The sequence below is a fragment of the Puntigrus tetrazona genome, chromosome 12 (genome assembly GCF_018831695.1).
Source record: "Puntigrus tetrazona isolate hp1 chromosome 12, ASM1883169v1, whole genome shotgun sequence".
Taxonomy (NCBI): Eukaryota; Metazoa; Chordata; class Actinopteri; order Cypriniformes; family Cyprinidae; genus Puntigrus; species Puntigrus tetrazona.
Genome location: NC_056710.1, coordinates 19,998,768 through 20,009,022, shown reverse-complemented (window position 1 = coordinate 20,009,022; position 10,255 = coordinate 19,998,768). Strand labels below are relative to the sequence as shown.

General features: G+C 34.5%; 2 pseudogenes; one reads left to right on the top strand and one right to left on the bottom strand.

Moving 5' to 3' along the window:
* LOC122355352 overlaps positions 1 to 2,876 on the top strand; it is an 11,406-nt pseudogene extending 8,530 nt beyond the window's left edge.
* A 56-nt stretch (positions 2,877 to 2,932) lies between these two features.
* LOC122355158 lies at positions 2,933 to 7,327 on the bottom strand (annotated as a pseudogene).
* Positions 7,328 to 10,255: the final 2,928 nt, after the last annotated feature.

Sequence of the window (10,255 nt, the reverse complement as noted above, 5' to 3'; positions counted from 1 at the left end):
TATATATATATATGTATGTATATATATATATATATATATATATATATGTATGTATATATATATATATATATATATATATATATATATATATATATATATATATATATATATATATATATATATATATATATATATATAAATATATATATATATATATATATATATATATATATTCAAATAAACATAAAATTGTTATTAGTTGCAAATATTAATAAAATTATAAATGTGTATTCATTTATAAGCATTTATTATTAGTTGTCCTTTATTATTAATATAAATTTTTTTCAATTGTGTATTGAGGTATTTTATTAGAAGGAAAAAATAAGCAAATTAGACAGTTATTATACTTTTTAATTAGGAATTATATAAATCTCTTATAAATTATTGTTCAGTATAAATAAATATTACATTTATATAAGTAAACATTTCTAGGACTCTTCATAGTAAAGTATGTAATTCATGCACAAGCACTGGTGTACTTAAAGTTGAGAAAATATTTTATAAAAAAAAATAAAAAAACTGCTCTAGCTGGTCAAACTCTCTCAAACTCCACTATATATTTTGATCTGCATCTCGCTCCCATCAGCACCAAGCTGCTTCATCGAGCCTCCGTTGGCATGGTAACAGAGTCATGCGCTGTCACATGAAGTTCCAGCATCCCGAGGAGATCACTTCACCCTCATCAACATCTACAACACCTTCAAACGCAGCCAGAAGGAGCCATGTGAGTCCTCTCGTGAATGCGCAGGTGAAGAGCGAGTGTGTGTTGAGCATCTGTGTGTGTGTGTCAGATTTCAGTCAGGAGCAGTGGTGTGAGGAGTACTTCTGTGCTGCGCCGCTCTGCAGACGGCAGACGCCATCAGAGCTCAGCTCACAGACATCCTCAAACGCATCGAGCTCCCCATTTCAGAAGCAGCCTCGGCACCAAAACCAACGCTCTTAACATCAAGAGAGCACTGCTCGCCGGATACTTCATGCAGGTCTGAAAACATGGTTTTATGAATGCATTGCTTTTCTTAATGTATTATATAGGGATTTCAACTGATATATAAATGTTTTTCTATTTAATTTAAGTTATATTTAGACATTTGATATTTATATAAAAATATATATATGTGTGTGTGTGTGTGTGTGTGTGTGTGTGTATATGTATATGTATGTATATATGTGTATATATATGTATATATGTATGTATATATATATATATATATATATATATATATATATATATATGTATATATATATATATATATATATATGTGTGTATGTGTATATATATATATGTGTGTATATATGTATGTATATGTATGTGTATATATAAATGTATATGTGTATATATGTGTGTGTGTATGTTAGTTAGTTTCATTTATAAATAATTTTTTATTTTACCTTTTGAGCTGTATTCATTTATTTTTATTCATTCATTCTTTTCTCTGAGGTCTACATATAATCGTTATTAGTGGACCTCAGAGAAATTAATTTATTCAATCATTGAGGACTGTGACGGTCCGTTTATGTTAGCAAAAGTTTCATTTTGTATAATTTAAAAATGTTTATACAGATACTGAAATAATTTATAATGCGTATACCGTAAACAGCTGACTATACACAACACAAGTACATTACACAATAACTGAGAAGAAACTTTTAATTCAGTTCAGTCGGTTTGAAAGTGTTTAGTGAAGCTGTCATGTGTCTCAGATCGCCAGAGACGTGGACGGTTCGGGAATTACTTCATGCTGCTGAACAAGCACGTGGCTCAGGTCCACCGTCTGTCGGGTTACGGAGCGAAAGCTCATAAGCTGGGTCTGCCGGAGTGGGTTCTGTTCCACGAGTACAACCTCTCCGACAACAACTGCATCCGCACCGTCACACACATCTCCCCGCAGGCGTAAGTGTGTGTGTGTGTCCTGCTCTCACAATACAGAGCTTTTCAGATCCACAGGATTACAGCAGATCAGCTGCTGCTCACATTCACTATCATTACATTCATTCACTTAGCAGATACAAACACTACCATTATTAACATTATGAGGAATCTATCAGATCCAGAATAGAATACAAGCCTTACAATTAACCATTGATCCTATATAGGCGTGTATTTATATATGCATAAATATACACAATACACAAAGTATATTTTCTAATATACATTTAGAAAATATGTATGTCTATATGCATGTATATGTATATATGTATGTGTGTGTGTATATATATATATATATATACACACGTACATATACGCATACATATGTATACATTATAATATATATATATATAACTTAGTTTTTATTTTAGCATTTTTCAAATGTTTGAAAAAAAAATTAAATATTTTCCATTTAATCATCCGAGTTAAATGAAACATCTCTTATGCTTGCAAGGACTGCATTTATTTTATATTGCCATTTAAGAACCGTTTTGTATCTGAATATAGTGTAAAATTGCATATATTCATGTGAAAGCTGTATTTTCAACCTCGATGCCCCTTTCTTCAGTGTCACGTGATCGTTCACAATTGATTTGCTCCTCAAGGATTATAATTAATGCAAAAAAAACATTGTGCTGCTTCATGTTTTTAGTCACGGTTTGTCATTTCCGCGACTAAAGTTCAAAAGAACTATACTTAACATCATAAATGTCATTTCTGATCAATTTAGTTCATCCTTTCCTCTCGTTTCAGCTTTCTTCAGCTGGCTCCGCAGTATTTCTTCTGTAATCTGCCACCTAGTGAAAGTAAAGAGATCCTGCAGCACATCCTGGACAGCGACAGGACGGGGAACACAAGAACCAAACCTCTACCGACCGCGCCAGAAACAAAGACGGACACGGCCCGGTTTCAATCACACGAGCCGATGCGCCTTACAGTGACCTCATGAAGTCAGACCCGTGTAAATAGTGTTTTTGTATTGTTACGCTTCAACAGACGCTCGAGTCCCGTTTGGGTTGTTTATTTTGTGGGTAATTTCAATGGATTATGTACAGAAATAAATGATTTCACTGGTTTGGGGCGATTTGGTGTCGGACTGTTTTTATACATGGTGCCTTAAACGTCTCTTTTCTAGAACAAGAAGAGTTCAGAGTCAGACGGTGAGATATTCAGTCATTTTATCCATGATGGCTCCCATCTTGTCCATCGGGATCACCATCACCGTACGGAACGGTCTCATGGGTACGTCGTCGTAAGACCACTTTCCCGTCGCACACGAATCGGCCTCGTCCTGAACGCAGTAGCTGAACTTCAGCGTGGCTTGCTGTCAAACAAGAAAAGGTGTTTAAGGTCGAGCCAAAACACTACTATTATTTTTCTGCAGTTACACTTAGGTTTCATATGGACCGTGTGACAACTAATAACAAAGATTAGAAAATCTCTATAAATTGGTTTGTTTGTTTTTTTTATAAAGTGAACAACTAAAAGTAACAAATTTAAAGTGGGGTTATTAGACTTAAAAATTATTTTACTTTTTTTTTTTTAAATCAAAAATAAGAAATTTTGCTAGTTTAAAAAAATTATAAAATTACAAAAACATTATGCAATTTTTAATTTATAACAAAAATGTACAGAATTTCAAAAGCAATTAAAAATATTGTTACATTTATACTTCAGTTAGCTGTCAAATGCAATTCCGAAATAATTAAAACCTATGTAGACAAAATAAAAGACAAACTTTAAAATAAATGTTTAAGTATACATTAATAATACTTAATTCTGCATTTCATATATGGAAAAATACATATTTTTTATAAAAAAATCACTGCATTCACAATTAACTTTTGTGTTAAAAAAATGGTAAAATGTCAGTTTTGTGGACACTTCAGTAAAAGTGGTGAAGTTGAGCTGACTCTCATAGAAGAACTCCTCCTCGTCGTTCACAAACAGCAGCTCTTCTTTTTGGGTTGAGCTGGGCCAGATATGCTCTTCTTGGCTGGTTTGCAGGTTTTACTGATCATCAGGCAGAACTGGCATTTACCGCTGGGTTTATTGGTCCTTTGTGCTCGGCCATTTCCTTCCTGTGACACCAGAAAGCATGAACACCATCAATACTCTGCGCCACCACGCTTCTCAAACTCAGATCCATCTCCAACCGCCTCGGAGTGTTTTGGGAAATGACTGTTTGATTGCTGCGACACTTTATTCAGTGTTTTCAGGGATTGTGGATGTGAAGTGGCTCATCTCTGTGTGGTGTTGTGTGCACTGACCCACATTAGAGACACTGTTATATAAGATCCTTCTAAACCCAGGAGATGGATTTAGCGCTCGCCGGTGAGTAACGCTGACAGACTTTCTTTTCCTGCGTCTTCCAGCAGGAGGACAGTAATTCTCTTCAATCAGTCACAGTGAACAAACTTTAAGAAAGTGTGTCGTCTGCTGCTTAATGTTTTGATTTCTTCAACTGATCATGCACTCGTTATTTTTTAAAACTACTTCTTAAAATCCTTATCAGTGACCCTTTTTAAGACTAAAATAACATATGCACAAATTAAAAAAATATAAATATATAAATAAATGTATATATATATAAATAAAATACTAAAACTAATATTCAAAATATATATTTTTTAATTTATATTCATGTAATTTTAACGCTGTAATAAAAATTTGAATATCAAAGTAAATTAAATCAACGATAAATCTTTCCTAATTCGTTTTTAATAAAGATAAGTTTTTTTATGTCAGTTCAGGTTTAAGTAACAAATGCTTTTGTGAGCTATAATAACCCTGCCAGAAAAAAAAAAAAAAAAATCCAAATAAGCCAAAACTGATCAGAACATTAAAAAATATTTTTTTTTTTTTTTGCATGTAGTGCCTTGCCTTATGTAATTTTTACCATGTGACCGTTGAATGCTCGAATCTGATTGGCTGACGAAAATTATGCAATTATTTTCAGGGAACCGCACAGAAAACGTAATTCAAAGCAGCGTACATATATACACTAATGTTATTAATGTAGTTTTTAATGGACGCTCGTATTTACCGTGAGGCAAAAGAAGTTAGAATAAAAGATAAAGTAAAATTCGTAGCATTTAAATAAGTTCTGTTGGTGTAGAGTTTAGGATAAACCTGAGCGACTACTCTTTACTTTACGGAGACCTTACGAACTGCTAGCTGCTTCGGGCTTCACGTAACAAGTAGTTTAGTACAAGTTAAGTTACCAGCTAGTATTTACTAAGCCTTTAATGTGGACTTTCTAATTTAAGGAAAACTTATGAATGGTTGGTGTAACCCTACCCAGAAGTCAACTGTCCACAGCAGCCCTTAAGATAATTATCACACACACACAACCTTGAAATATATCTGATCGATGTTGAGTTGTGTGGCCACCGTAGTATAATCAGAATCATTGACTCAGGGCTGTTGAATAATTAGGAAAATAATAAGTTAAAGCCAATTCTGTAAGTCTGCCTCCCGCTCTCTGACTCCCTCTGCTGGTAAGGAACGCTGAACACTCACTGAAGTTGTTTGTGCATGGGCAGGGCGATCTGTGGCGGGACGTTGACGAATCTCTCGCTCAGCAGCAGGCCGACAGAGTGTCCGTTACCCAGCAGCAGCTGCTCGAGCCGCTCCTGAACATCCGGGGAGCTGCTCTTAGCACACTGCTCTAGGATCATGTCCTTCAGCTTCTCCAGACACTCCACACCCTGATCGACACACACACACACACACAGACACAGACGGCGCCGATGAGACACCGTCCAGAGACGCAAAACAAACTACTCATCGGTGTTGATCGTGGTGATTCAGAAACCTGTCTCTCGGTGAGGTTCACCATGCTGATGAGTCCAAACACCTCGTCCGGTCGCCCTCGTCATCACTGTCCTCTGGTACCTCCGCTTGCTGGAGTAAAAAAAAAAATACATCAAAACATTAAATTAAAATATTGTAATAAGGACATACACCATAATCCATATGCCCATTATGTTTAATATATTACTATAGGGTGATTATTATTATTATACTTTAGGACAGGAGTTAATTTTTTTAATACAATAAACCCTAAATATATTAACCTTATACAGAGAACGCTTGTGATATATTTTTAAATATTTATTTATTTTCGAAGTACAAAATATGCAATTTGCAATATGCACTTAATGCATATTATAAACGTGAGAATATATTTAGCATATTAGATTTTTTCCTAACCATTGCTGCAATGTAATGTTTGGGATTTATTTTGTTTGTTTACATTTTTTTTGTTATTTCTATTAATTGCATTTTATTCATTAATTTATTATGTTAATTTTGTTAATCATTTAAACATTATTTTATACATTTCTGTTTAGCACTCCCTTGTGACTCCTGTTTTAAAGAAAAAAAACCATTTTTTTTAAAGGTGTGCTTACATCTAATAATATACTGAAACATAAAAGTCACAAAATGGAAGTTTTTTTGTATATATAAAAAATAAAACTATTATTTAAGTCTCTCAAGGCTTTTGCTTTTTTCCTAAGCTTTAAAGTGGTCTGATATTTGACCACTAACTTAACTTATTTCATAAAAAATACAATCCAGCCACTTTTCATACTTATGTCCATTACTATTAATAATTAGCTATTATTATGATGGCTATCTGTATAAGTTAATGTACAATGCAGATACACTAACATTAAAACAATACTATAAAAAATGAATAAACCTTTTTTTTTAAGTATCAAACTAAATTACTATTCCTCACCCTGATGACACTGCCAATGTGATTCTGCTGGATGATAATGTCAGTCAGATCTGATGTGTTTACATGAGACTTCAGGAACAGCTGGAAATACAAAAACATGAGTGAAAATATTATTGACGCTTTTATATCTCTGTTGACGTGCAAAACAGGCAGTTTACGTTATATCTGTGTGTTCAGCGCGATGCAAACGTGAATGCCTCTGTACCTGTTGCAGAAGGGTTTTAATGCCATGAAAGTCGTTGTCAGATATCGTGTGTGCTTCAAAGTCCACGATAACCTCCTAAACGCAAATCAAAACACGTGTGTAGTAACAAAACGACGTGTTTCAACGCAGAGCCAGCACGGCCTGCACATCACGACAGTACTGGCTGCAATAACAGTTGAAATCGCAACCTACCTCGTTCATTTCTTCCTCTGAATTTTCACTGTCCTCGTCGCCAGAGTCCTCCAGGCCCTCGTCCGAGCTTTCATCGCTGTCTTGAGGGTTTTGTCCCGTTTCAATAGCTCGCCTCTTCGCAGACGAAGCCATGCCGCTCCACTACAGCACGCAGGAAACAGAAAAAGAGTTCACGCAGAGCGACGTTCTGCGTTATCCACATGGTAGGAAACTGAGGAGTCTTATCGGCCATGTCGGCTCACAGTCGGACGTAGAGGTATACGCACAATAGCTCCTGGGCACAAGATCCAAAAATGGCGTCCTTTCAGATGACTATCTTTGGGAAACAGCAGAGATACCATATTTTTCACAGGGGTGCTGCTTTAAAAATATTTATTATTTAGCGGGTGCAACGGATTCAAGTTCCAAACAACCATGTTCTGCCCTGCCATGAAAATAGAAATATTATTTAACGTGGTTTTAAAGGTTACTTAAGCATTATGTCATGTTACAAAATAAAAGTCGTTGCTGGCTCTGGTTGCGCATTGTGTTGGATGTAATGTATTACCTGTAATATTTAATCTAACAGTGTTTATTTTTACAAGACAGATAGAATATATTCTTTAAAATTTTCTAATTGCTCAAATTATCTTTGAAATGAGCCAAAAAGGCCAAAAAGGAAAGGAAGACTACAATAAAATAAATAATAATAATAATAATAATAATACATAAATATATATATATATATATATATATATATATATATATATATATATATATATATATATATATATTAAACATTTTATTTTATTTGTAATTTTTTTAAAATAACTTTATCTTAAAGATTTAAGTAGATTATTCTTATTTTTATTACTTTGATTTTAAATACAATTTCTATACAAAATAGTATATAATAGTATATATATATATATATATATATATATATATATATATATATATATATATATATATATATATATATATTATTTATTTTATTGTGTAGCCTTCCTTCCTTTTTGGCCTTTTTGGTCATTTATATAATTTAGAATAATTTGATCAATTAGAAAATTTTAAAAAGAATATATCTATCTGTCTTGTAAAAATAAAACACTTGTTAGATTAAGATGACTCCTTTGATTAAATAGGTATTTATTTGTTATTTGAGAAGGTTCGGGAAATATTGCCTCGCGATTAGCCGGGGCGTGGCGTCGGAAGTGCGGATCTTATTGTGCCGTAGTACGCCGAGCGTTGGATTCAATACGTCAACAAAGACGCACATCACCATAGCTCAACGTCATCATCTCCGAACCCGAGGTACATCATCAACAACAGCGAAAGAATATCGCAAAATCAGACTCTTGATTATCATATATATATTTCATTGTTATTGTATAAAAGCCAGTTTAGCTTCTTTTGTCGGGTCGCCCATAGCTGCGTAATTCATTTTTTGTGTTATTTGTTATGTTTTTTCACGACATGACAAATAGCAGCCTGGTTAGCAAGTCATGCAAACATTTTGCGCGAAATCGTTAGATCACACCCATTTTGACATGTGCATGTAGTCTTCAGACGTTCGTTTTATGCGTTTCAGCTTGAGCGACGTTAGCAGCCATTATCGCCGTAAACTGGTGCTCATACGTCACGGCCCTATTATCTTTTAAAACGTGATCTGCGCAGCTTCAGACCATTATGAAGCGGTGCGCTGGCGAATAATAATTCAGTCATGCTCGTCGCTGGGAAACCTTCGTAAAGCGCGCCGATCACGCAGTCTGTTAACACTTCGTGACGCCAATTGCTCGTCGTCATCAGCTGAAAGCCGTTGATCGTTACGCTCGACACGAGCTGCGCCGCAGTAGACTGCGCTTGTGCCGCGGTTGCGGTTGGTTTGTAGGTCAGCACGCTTAGTTATTTCAAGCGTTAATGACGTACTTAAGAAGAATGTTTAAAGTTTTCACAATAGATGATCTTTCACATATTGGCCCGAAAGTGATGACTCAGTGTTACCATAGTCTTAACATAGTCATCAGTCTACATCAACAATGACCAATAATTATATAGGCAATGTCAGATTGATAATATAGCCCGATACTGTCTTTATTATAGATTCTTTTTATTTTTACATTATTAGATTTAGTACATTTTATAGTTATATTATTCACAGGCATAAATTCAACAATGTTTATTATTAGCTTATTTCCTAATGACTTAATTCATGTCATTAATATTTTATGTTTGTTACTTTAGTTAAATCTCATATTTATAATTACAAAAATAATAATTGTTTAATATATATTTTTTATATCATAAAGTACTGTGTTTCTATTATGCTAATAAAAACAATCATAATAAATTACAACAAATTATAAATATTATATTTAGTTTTAAGATTTTGTATTATTATAAATAATGTTAATAATTAAATATGAATATTTATCGTTGTTGAGTTAGGCTGGGTTCTAATACATTATATGCCTTAAACTACAGCTGGTACTTTCATAACTATAACAGTTCGTCACGTAGCAGTTAGCTTGTTCATTATGTTGCATTACACGTGCCGATCAGACAAACAAATTGTTTTTTCCACAGCAGCCTCGGATGTCAAGCGAACAGGAGCCGGCAGCCAGCGACGCCAGAGCCGCCACGCAGCTTTCCTAGAAAAGCAAAGAAGCGAAAGTTATCTACCGACACTACAGGGTACCTAGGAGAGGTAGTCGTCAACTTCTTTAATGATGACAGCGCTGCAATCACGCCGTCAGTCGGAGGGCTTGATTGCGTTTCTAAGACTGTCGATTCTCGATTGGTCACAACAGTCGCCGTTGCTTGTGCGGCCTGATCTATCTTCTGGATTGTGCGTAGCGATCGTCGTTCATGATCGCTTATCTTCAGGCTTAGTGGCCAGAAAACGTTATCGGCCAGAAAGCCAACCACATCGCTACTAGTCAAAGCCGAAGCTCGAGTGCAAAATCAGCAGCCCAAATTTAATACGTTGCATTCAGCATAGCAGCAACGAGGAATAAACAGATCACGGTCAATCATCGCCTAATTGTTAGCTATTACAATAAAATATGTGTTCAATGACTGAAAATAGAACGCGTAAAAGTTTTTCAAATGTATTAATAAGGTTACAACAATGCCAAACAACATTAGGTCGCGAACCATTATAAAACAAAATAAAATATCTCAATATTGTTAAAGTCGTCGCTTT